Source organism: Cyanistes caeruleus, chromosome 4 (assembly GCF_971803275.1).
Source record: "Cyanistes caeruleus chromosome 4, bCyaCae1.hap1.1, whole genome shotgun sequence".
In the NCBI taxonomy this organism is placed as follows: domain Eukaryota; kingdom Metazoa; phylum Chordata; class Aves; order Passeriformes; family Paridae; genus Cyanistes; species Cyanistes caeruleus.
The window spans coordinates 3231837-3240150 of record NC_141704.1 but is presented as its reverse complement, the minus strand read 5'-3'; the positions used below and the strand labels follow the sequence as shown (position 1 = coordinate 3240150).

Here is an 8314-nt window from a genome sequence, read left to right as displayed (position 1 = left end):
TGAAAACTCTCTGCTACATGGTTTTATCAGAAGGAGAGGGAATATATATGGTAAAAGAAAAGGAGGAGAGAGGGGGAAGACACTGTGTGGGTCCAAACTCTGCAGTTTCCTGCATTGTGTCTTTTCCTCAAAGCAGCCAAACAAGACAACAGGAGCTGATGATTCAATAATGCAGAGCCAGGAGACAATGGGGGGAAGGACAACAACAAAGTGAAGAGGGTTTTAATAACCGTTTATTGAGGCTGTAATTAAATTTTGGTGTCTGTTTGGAAAACAAGAATCTCATTTTGTGCGTGCCCCTGTCTCCCCACCACATCTGCACCCGTGTTTTCTCGTGGGCAATTACTGAGCATGCTGTGAGCTGATTAGCAAATACAGGTGTGGCAGGCATGGGAAAAGGGAGGAGGAGAGGAGAGGATGAGGAGATTTTCCCAAGTCTGGCACCAGCCCTGTGCAGGTGGGACACAGGATCCTGGAAACAAGGTGTGGAACCAGCTTGGGACTTGGGAGAGCTGAGGGAAGGTGTGGAGAGGGGGGAAAGTGGAGACTCCTGGTCTCAGTGGTTGCCAGCCAGGCAGATTTGGCTTGGAAAGGGGATTTTGCCTTTCCTGTGGAAAGGCAAAAGGACGCTGAGAGTTGTGGCTCCAAGGGTGTTACTGTCCATGCACTTTCCATGAGGGCTAAAGAAAGTTTTTGTGTGGCTAAAGCTTTCCATGGGTGTTGTAAAATATGTAATGAAACATAGCAGGGCACGTGCTCCAAGGCTGAGGGCATGTAGCACAGTAATTTATGTGCACACATCTTCTCCTTTCTTCCACCAAGTGGCCTGATGGGCTCAGGTGGTGTCCAGGCCATCTCCTCAACCCTGCCAGGGCACTGCTGTCAGGAGGAGGGTGGCACTGGCCAAGGCTGTGCCAGCAGCTGTTTTCCTGGCCCTGCACTCTGTGTTTTTACAGGCTTAGCCTCAGAATTGGAGGTTTTTGCAGAGGGATGAAGAGCACACCAGGAGCACAACCCCCTGCCCACATGGAGAGCCATGAGAACCCTGGGCTAACACAGCTGTGGCCAGAAAATGGGAGACAGAAACGTGCAGCTCACTGTCCCCTCCCTCACTTGGAGCTGCTATTTTCCAGCAGTTGTCTTTCCTCCCCGTGCTCTCCCAGCCCAATGAAATTCAAGGAATGACCAAGGAAAAGTCTGCCCCAGCTGGACCAGGCTTTCTGTGGGACTAAACCAGGATTTCCCCCATCACAATCTGCTGCAGGGCTCATTAGAAGGCACAGCACTAACACTGCTCTGGTCACTGCCTCAGAGCCCAGCACCTCCTTGCATTAGATCTGCCTGCTAATTGCCAGGAGCTGGGTGGAGGAGCTGCTCCTGGTCCCTGCCAGAGTTTTCCCTGGGCAGAAGGGCTGCACTCAACCTTCATTTGTATTCTGGAAGCACCACTCACTTAGCAGTATCTCCTGCCATCAATAAACCAATGCAAACAGAGATAAGCCAGATAAAGCGAAAGTAGGTCATTTCTGCAGCACAATGACATCCAGCTCCCTTATTCCTCACCCAGCCTAAAAGTTAACTCTCCTGTCACGGCGTTTCTTTGCTTTTCCTCCTTTTTGCTCAGAGTGCCAGGGAGCTGGGGCAGGGTGATTGGGCAGGTGTGAAACCCTCCCCACAGCCCTACTATGCACCAAGCTGAGGGCACTGGAGGGGGCTGCCACGTGTGGTGGAGGAGCTGATGGAGGGCTTGGTGTCACTCACAGATTCCATAAACTCTTTGTTGCTTTTTTGCCAATTAAAGCACTGGAAAGCTGTTTTCTGGGGATGGCTGGGGGAAGCTGGCTTGGGTCCTCCCAAGAGCTGCTCTCCTTGGTGGCATCCCTGTTCATGGAAGAGGATTGGAGCTGGATCATTTTTAAATGATCTCTTCCAACCCAAACCATTCCATGATTGTGTGAAGGACACAGGTTCTGTATATCCTGTGTTCCCTGCTGCATCTCTGGAAAGAACATCACAAACTCTTCCCGCAGTATCAGCTCATCTTTAAGCCTCAGTGTTCATTTAACTACCTCTGGTAGAGAGATGAGGTTTCATTCCTAATTGTGAATTCTGTCATTGACTTCTTCACTGAGAGCACTGAGAGCTGGTTAGTGTCCCATAAAATGGCATTCCTGCACCATGAGATGACAATGGCATTCTCTTGATGCCACTTGGCCACGTTTGGGCTGGTAGCACAAGGTGAAGTTTTGTGACCGAGGTACCACCACCAGACACCTCATTTTTCTGTGATTTTACGATCAGAAGGTATCTGTGCTATTTATTGGCTGTTACATAGATTTCAAGTGCTGTTATAAAAGCAGAAGAACCTCTGGAGATGCTTCTAAGACCTTCTAACCCTGCAAAGGAAAGCAAGGATTATCTCAGTCTTGGACAATCTCCAGGAACAAGACAAGCAGGGATGATTCAGTGCCCCTTTTTGGAGATTTCTGTAAATGCTCTCTTCATTACCATAAATGCTTATGGGAAATATATTTTAAAATGTCTAGTTTAAGAGTTTGTTCCTACAAAAAGGAGTTCTAAAAGTGACCCTCATCCATCCAAGAAAACAGAAATGACACCACAGTATTGGGTATATCACCAGCTTGAACAGCAAATAATCTCTTCTCAGTGTTACCTCTGCAGCAGGAAAGAAATTATTTTCAAAATAAAAATATAAAATAAATAAATCTCAGCAAGCAGCAGCCAAGTTTACAGATATTAACCAAAATGTCTGTCTTGTTCTCTGAGCCTTGCTGAAGTTTTCAGCTTTTCCCAAAAGCCTTTGTCGTGCCTCTCCCAAGCAGTTGCCTCTCTGGTGCCTGAGGAAGAAAGAGTACCTAGAGAGGAGATGTCTGGAGGGTCTTATCAAAGCTCTGAAGCACTTCTGTGTGTCCTGAGATGACTCTTCCACTCAGATAACCTCAGTTTGTGACCCTTTAAGCACCATCTGCCCTCATGATACCCACTGTCTGTGTTTCAGAGGCAGAGGGGAGCAGGAATGCTCTGGTTCTTCTCTCAGAGGGGTGGTATGGAATTTTCTCCACCCTTTTCAAGGAGACATCTGGGTTGGCACTTCCCACAGGGGCGTGCCTGCAGGACAGGGTGGATCTCAGTATGGATGGACTTTCCATTCGGGCCTGTTGCCTCTCAGAGGAGCCATCCTCATGTCTGTGCCAGCTGTATTTCTTCTGGAACTGTTCATCTTCCCATCGAATTTGCCTCTTCCAACAGCCTCCACCCAGGTGGGCTCTGGGGCCAGTGGAAATGCCATGGAAGCCTGTCTGTAGGCAAAGGTGTGGGAGAGAGGACTCACCTGGGTCACATCCCATCCCCTCTGCTTCCTTGGCTTCATGGCTGGGTAGCCATCTGTGCTACTCAGATTCAGATGATCTTTCTGAAGCCTCTCTTGAAGCACCAGGCTCTTTTACCAGCAGAAGTCAAGTGCAGGGAGCTGAGACAAGAATCCCTGGAGTTTTGTGCCAGATTCTTCACCCAAGCCTGCTGCTCCCACCCTGTTTGCCATTACCAAACTCCTCAGGAGGCAGTAAGGAACTGCTGCCACATCCTGCCATATCCCAGATTTGGTGTTGGATCATCCCTGCATCCACTTCATCTGCTCCTGCTCTCTCCAGGCCTGTTTGGAAAACAAGCTGTGCCCGGTCTGGCAGTGAAACCTCCTCCAGAAGCTCTGCCATCTTCCTCCTATGTTAATATCACCCTGATGGCCTCATTAGTTCTAATTTGTTTGGCCACCAGATTTAGATGAGTATTCCAGTGGTAACGTCAGACCTGGGGAGCTCAGTCAGCAATTAATTAATGCAGTTAAAATTCCTGCCCAGGGTGGCTGTGGAGGAGGAGGAGGAGGAGGATGGTGCTGGAAGGCAGGTTTTTGTGTACCTGGATGCTGCTGGGCACAGCCACGGATTCAAGGCTTCTGCAGAGGCTCAGAGCTGGCAAACAAAGACATTCTGCAGCCTGGTCTGGAGGGAGCTCAAAGAACCTCCAAAAATCACCAAGGCAGGAGCAACACCTCACCTAGCAGGAAAAGCACAGAAATGTAGGGATCAATCCATGGGGTGATATTGGATGTTGGAGAAACAGGATAGAGGTGAAATGACTCACTGCCCAATTTCTCTGGCGTTCAGGCAATTCACTTTGATGGGCTCTGAGGGGAACTGCCTGCAGAGGCTGGTGTCAGACACACAGCATCCTGCATGCCAGCACAGCAGAGGGAATTTGCACCTGCATGTGAAAATGTGGGTGTGGATGAAGGAGTCTCCAGAGATCAGAATGCTGGCCAGTGCAGATTTTCAACTTTAAAGGATATTCCCAGTGGAAAAATAGCTTCAAATGCTTTCTCCTTTGCATACTTTTGCTCTGTCACAGTCCCCGGGGTGTCTTGCTTGGAGTCCTCTGATAAATGTGGGGAAGATAAAGCAGAGAGCAGATGTACTAGAGGGCTTTTTTGGATGAAGAAAAGTCTCTCAGAAATAGTTGGTTGGTCCTGGATTGTGTTCTTGTGATAAAGTAAATATCCTTCCCTCCTTCCTACCCTCTGTAGCTTCCTGAGGACTGGATTAAATCACTGCAGCACTTGGATGGACAGGGTACAGAGTATTCTCCTCTGCTTATACTTCCTGCTCAGTATAGAGTATTCTGGTTCAGATCATGCCTGTGGTCACAATATTTACTGGCTGTCTTCCAATCTGAACCCTCTTCCTCCTTTTCTTCCATATTTTCCCTGCACTTTCACATTCATGTTCCCCCTCCTGCCTGAAACAAGAGACAAAAGAATAGAGGATTGTTATATCAGCAAGCTGGCTGATTCAGCTTGGATTTTATTGCTCCTGAGAGAGACTCATGCAGTCCCCAGCACTGGTTTGCTTTCATTGAGGGCTGCACTGGAACTTTGGCCAAGTTCTGGGACAGAGGGACTCAAGCCCTTCTTCATCTCCTGCCGTGTAAATAATTTTTCTTTTATCATAATGGATTAGTGGCTCCTCTAAGAACAGCAATGCTTGAAAAGGAAAATGTATAGAGAGACTTCCTACCTTGTATTATCTGCTCCCAAAACACTGATATTGCTGCGAGCCTTAACTGTATCACAAAACATCATCTCACCCTTGGCCCCACTCCTGTGCTCCTTCTCACTGATTTCATCTGATGTTAAACACTGCTTGGCTTTCGCAAGCCGAGAACAAACCCTCTGTGAGACACTTCAGGGAAATTCCTTTCCTCTCCATGAAGCAACAGCCTCGAGTAGAGAGGCAGTTCACTTCTCCCTGCGTGTTTCCTGCGCTGTCGTGGTTGTGGCTGGTTCCAAGGGCAGTGAAAGGTGGATATTTTACAGGGTTTTGCTCCACTGACAGGATAAGGATCTCATCTTTGTGACAGGGATGGGAATGGGTGGAAGTTTTTGGCTGTCAAACCCACCAAGTAAAGACTCAGCTGGGCTCAGATTCTCCCTGTGATTTTAAGTTGGGGAAGGTTGAGATGGGGGTGGTTCAGCCTGGAGAAGAGAAGGGTCTGGGGAGACCACAGAGACTCTTCCAGTGCCTAAAGAGGCTCCAGAAAATCTGGAGAGGAACTTGGGACAATGGATGGAGGGACAGGACAAGAGGAAATGGCTACAGCTGAAAGAGAGCAGGGTTGGATAGGATATTAGAAAGAATTTTTTTTACTATGAGGGTGGTGAGGCCTGGCACAGGGTGCCCAGAGAAGCTGTGGCTGCCCCTGGATCCCTGGAAGTGCTCAAGGCTGGGTTGGATGGGTTTTGGAGCAACCTGGGATAGTGGAAGGTGTCCCTGCCCATGGCAGGGGATGGAACTGAATGAGCTTGAAGTCCCCGTTAAATCCAACCCGTTCCATGTTTTGTGATGGTCATTAATCAGTGGCAGAATGAAACCTGGAAGTGCCCCCAGAGCCAAATCTCATGATCCTGCTTCCAGCACAGATCCTGCTGTAGTTAAATTAACTGGTATCAAACCAGCAATCCATACATCAAGATTATGTCTTTTCTATTAATTAAGTTGAGGTCAAAGCCCTTCTGCAAGCTCAGGCTCAGCACTGTTAAGGACTCACTTAGACACAAGTGGTGCCTGAGTTCTGGAAGCACAGCAAGAAATGAGTGCACACGAGCTTTTGTGTGGGTCCCAGCCCTTCATTTTGAGCCCTGGATGTATTTTCAGGTGTGAGCAGAGTGGGCAGGTCTCTGTCCAGTTTGTGGGCACGTGTGTTGGCTGCAGTTCTTCACCTGCCCCTTTCACACCTGAAGCTCTTTCCAAAGGTTGTTTGTGTAAGTGTTTGTGGCCTATGATGCTGCATGGATGGGACACTGAATTCTCTAAGGAGATGCTCCCCAGCTCTGGGACTCTGGATTTGCTCCTTTTTCCCAGTTTGTGCCCTGACTTTGGCAAGGCTGAGAGCCAGCACTGTCAGGAAAAGCAGACAGAGCACAAGTAAACGCTCAGCATTTCGCAGTTTGAACATATCCTTAAGTTACTTATGCTCTCTGGTATCTCTTCTGCACTGTTTGAGCAGGATCCTCACCATCTGGGCAGTATAAAAATACCCCCAAATCCACCCACATCCAGATCCTGAGTGTGGCTGTCTAGTCTGGTACCTTCACACACCTTCTCCCACCTTCTCTGAAGGGCAGAATTCTCTTTTCAGGAGACAACAGCAGCCCTTGCTCTCATCAGGTCACACTGCTCATCATTAGCTGTCATCACACAGCATGGGCCAAAGTACAGCTCAGCTAAAGCAGGACTGACAAAATTGCTGGAGTGTTCATTAGAGCTGACGATCCTGGGGAGATGAGCACCTAAAAAGACAGTGAGGTTGAATTCATGAGCTGGTTGTCTAGACTCCTGCTTTAGCTGGAGCAAAACAGGTGCTTCCAGGGTGTGATTAATCTCATTCTGAAGCAGACATCTCAAATAGGTCAGATGACTCATGTCCTGGCAGGGCTTATTTCTCTCTGCGGACTCTAAAGGTGTCTGAAGGTGACCAGTGTGGCTGCAGACGACCAATGTGGTGCACATCAAACACTAGGTGAGACCAATCCCACCCCGAGAGACAAATCAAAGCAGTGGACTTTGCACGCTTCAGGAAAGAAGTTTGAATTGTTAGAATTTTCTGCCTGGCCGGGTAAAGCCACTAAAGAGGTGTTGAGGGAGGTGAATTTAAAGAGATGTGGCCAAATAACAAAAGCTTCTTGTGTACCTGTTGTCTGGCAATTTTTGCCCCAGAGAATGTATTTTCAGCAAAGAAGGCAGGGAAGCTGAGGAAGAGGGGGAAGCGGAGCCAGGAATGCTGGAGGCAGCACAGAGGATCCAGAAAGGTTGGGCATTTCCCATCTCCACCGTGGCCATCAACAGCATCCGAGGGCAGGGACGGAGCTGCAGGTGGCTCTTTGAGACAACACAAACAGATTAAGGGTAGTGGCCTTACAAAGTGGTAAGTAAGCATGGTGAGACTACTCAGTTTACAAACTGGTATAAACTGATGTGTTCTCCATGTTCAGTGCTTCTGGCACCCTTCAGCACCAGCCTGTGTGTGATACGGGGCTACACCAGGATGGAGGGGAGCAGGGACAACTGTAGGAGACGCTTTCTGGGGTGGACGGTCAGAGACACGGCAAAGACCTCTATAATCGAGTTAGGTGTTAGAAGTTTATTTCAGGGCGTGGGAGAGAGAGAGAGCCTGCAATGAGCCAGCAGATAGAGCTCAAAGCAGGCTCGGAGGGAACAATACAAAAGGGGGTAAGAGCTCAAGACTTAAGATTGCTAAGAAAGAGAGTGACAGAACAGAAGTGAGAGAGCTGGGGAAAAAGAGAGAGAGAGCGTAGTAAGAGAGCCAAGAGGGCTAAGAGAGAGTTAAGAGAGACTAAGAGAACCAAGAGAGCCAAAAGAGAGAGCCAAGAGAGCGTAGTAAGAGAGTCAAGAGAGACCAAGAGAGCAAACTCTCTTTTACAATTACTTATATAACCTATACATTGAATATTCTATTCTTTCACTAACCAATCTTTCTAAGTATACTAATACAGTAACATTTGTGTGTGACCTATAGAAATTGCTGTTTTTGCATATTTTTAGTTATCTCAGGGTCCTTCAGACCTTTCCTTATAAGGCTGGGGAGAGGGGTCTCAGCTTAGTTTTACTGGGGGAAAGAATGTGTTCTGGCATACCAGCCCGGTTTCTTTGAATTATTCAAACCGTGTTTTCATTTGTATTTCTTCCTTAGCCTTTCTGGCTACAGAGTCATATTTATAATT

At 48.0% G+C, this 8314-nt stretch overlaps 1 long non-coding RNA gene across 1 annotated transcript; it reads left to right on the top strand.

Moving 5' to 3' along the window:
* The first annotated feature begins 370 nt into the window (after positions 1-370).
* On the top strand, positions 371-3646 carry LOC147653384 (uncharacterized). The gene is made up of 2 exons (XR_015285839.1): positions 371-483; positions 957-3646. It is a non-coding gene; the product is annotated as an uncharacterized LOC147653384 (long non-coding RNA).
* Positions 3647-8314: the final 4668 nt, after the last annotated feature.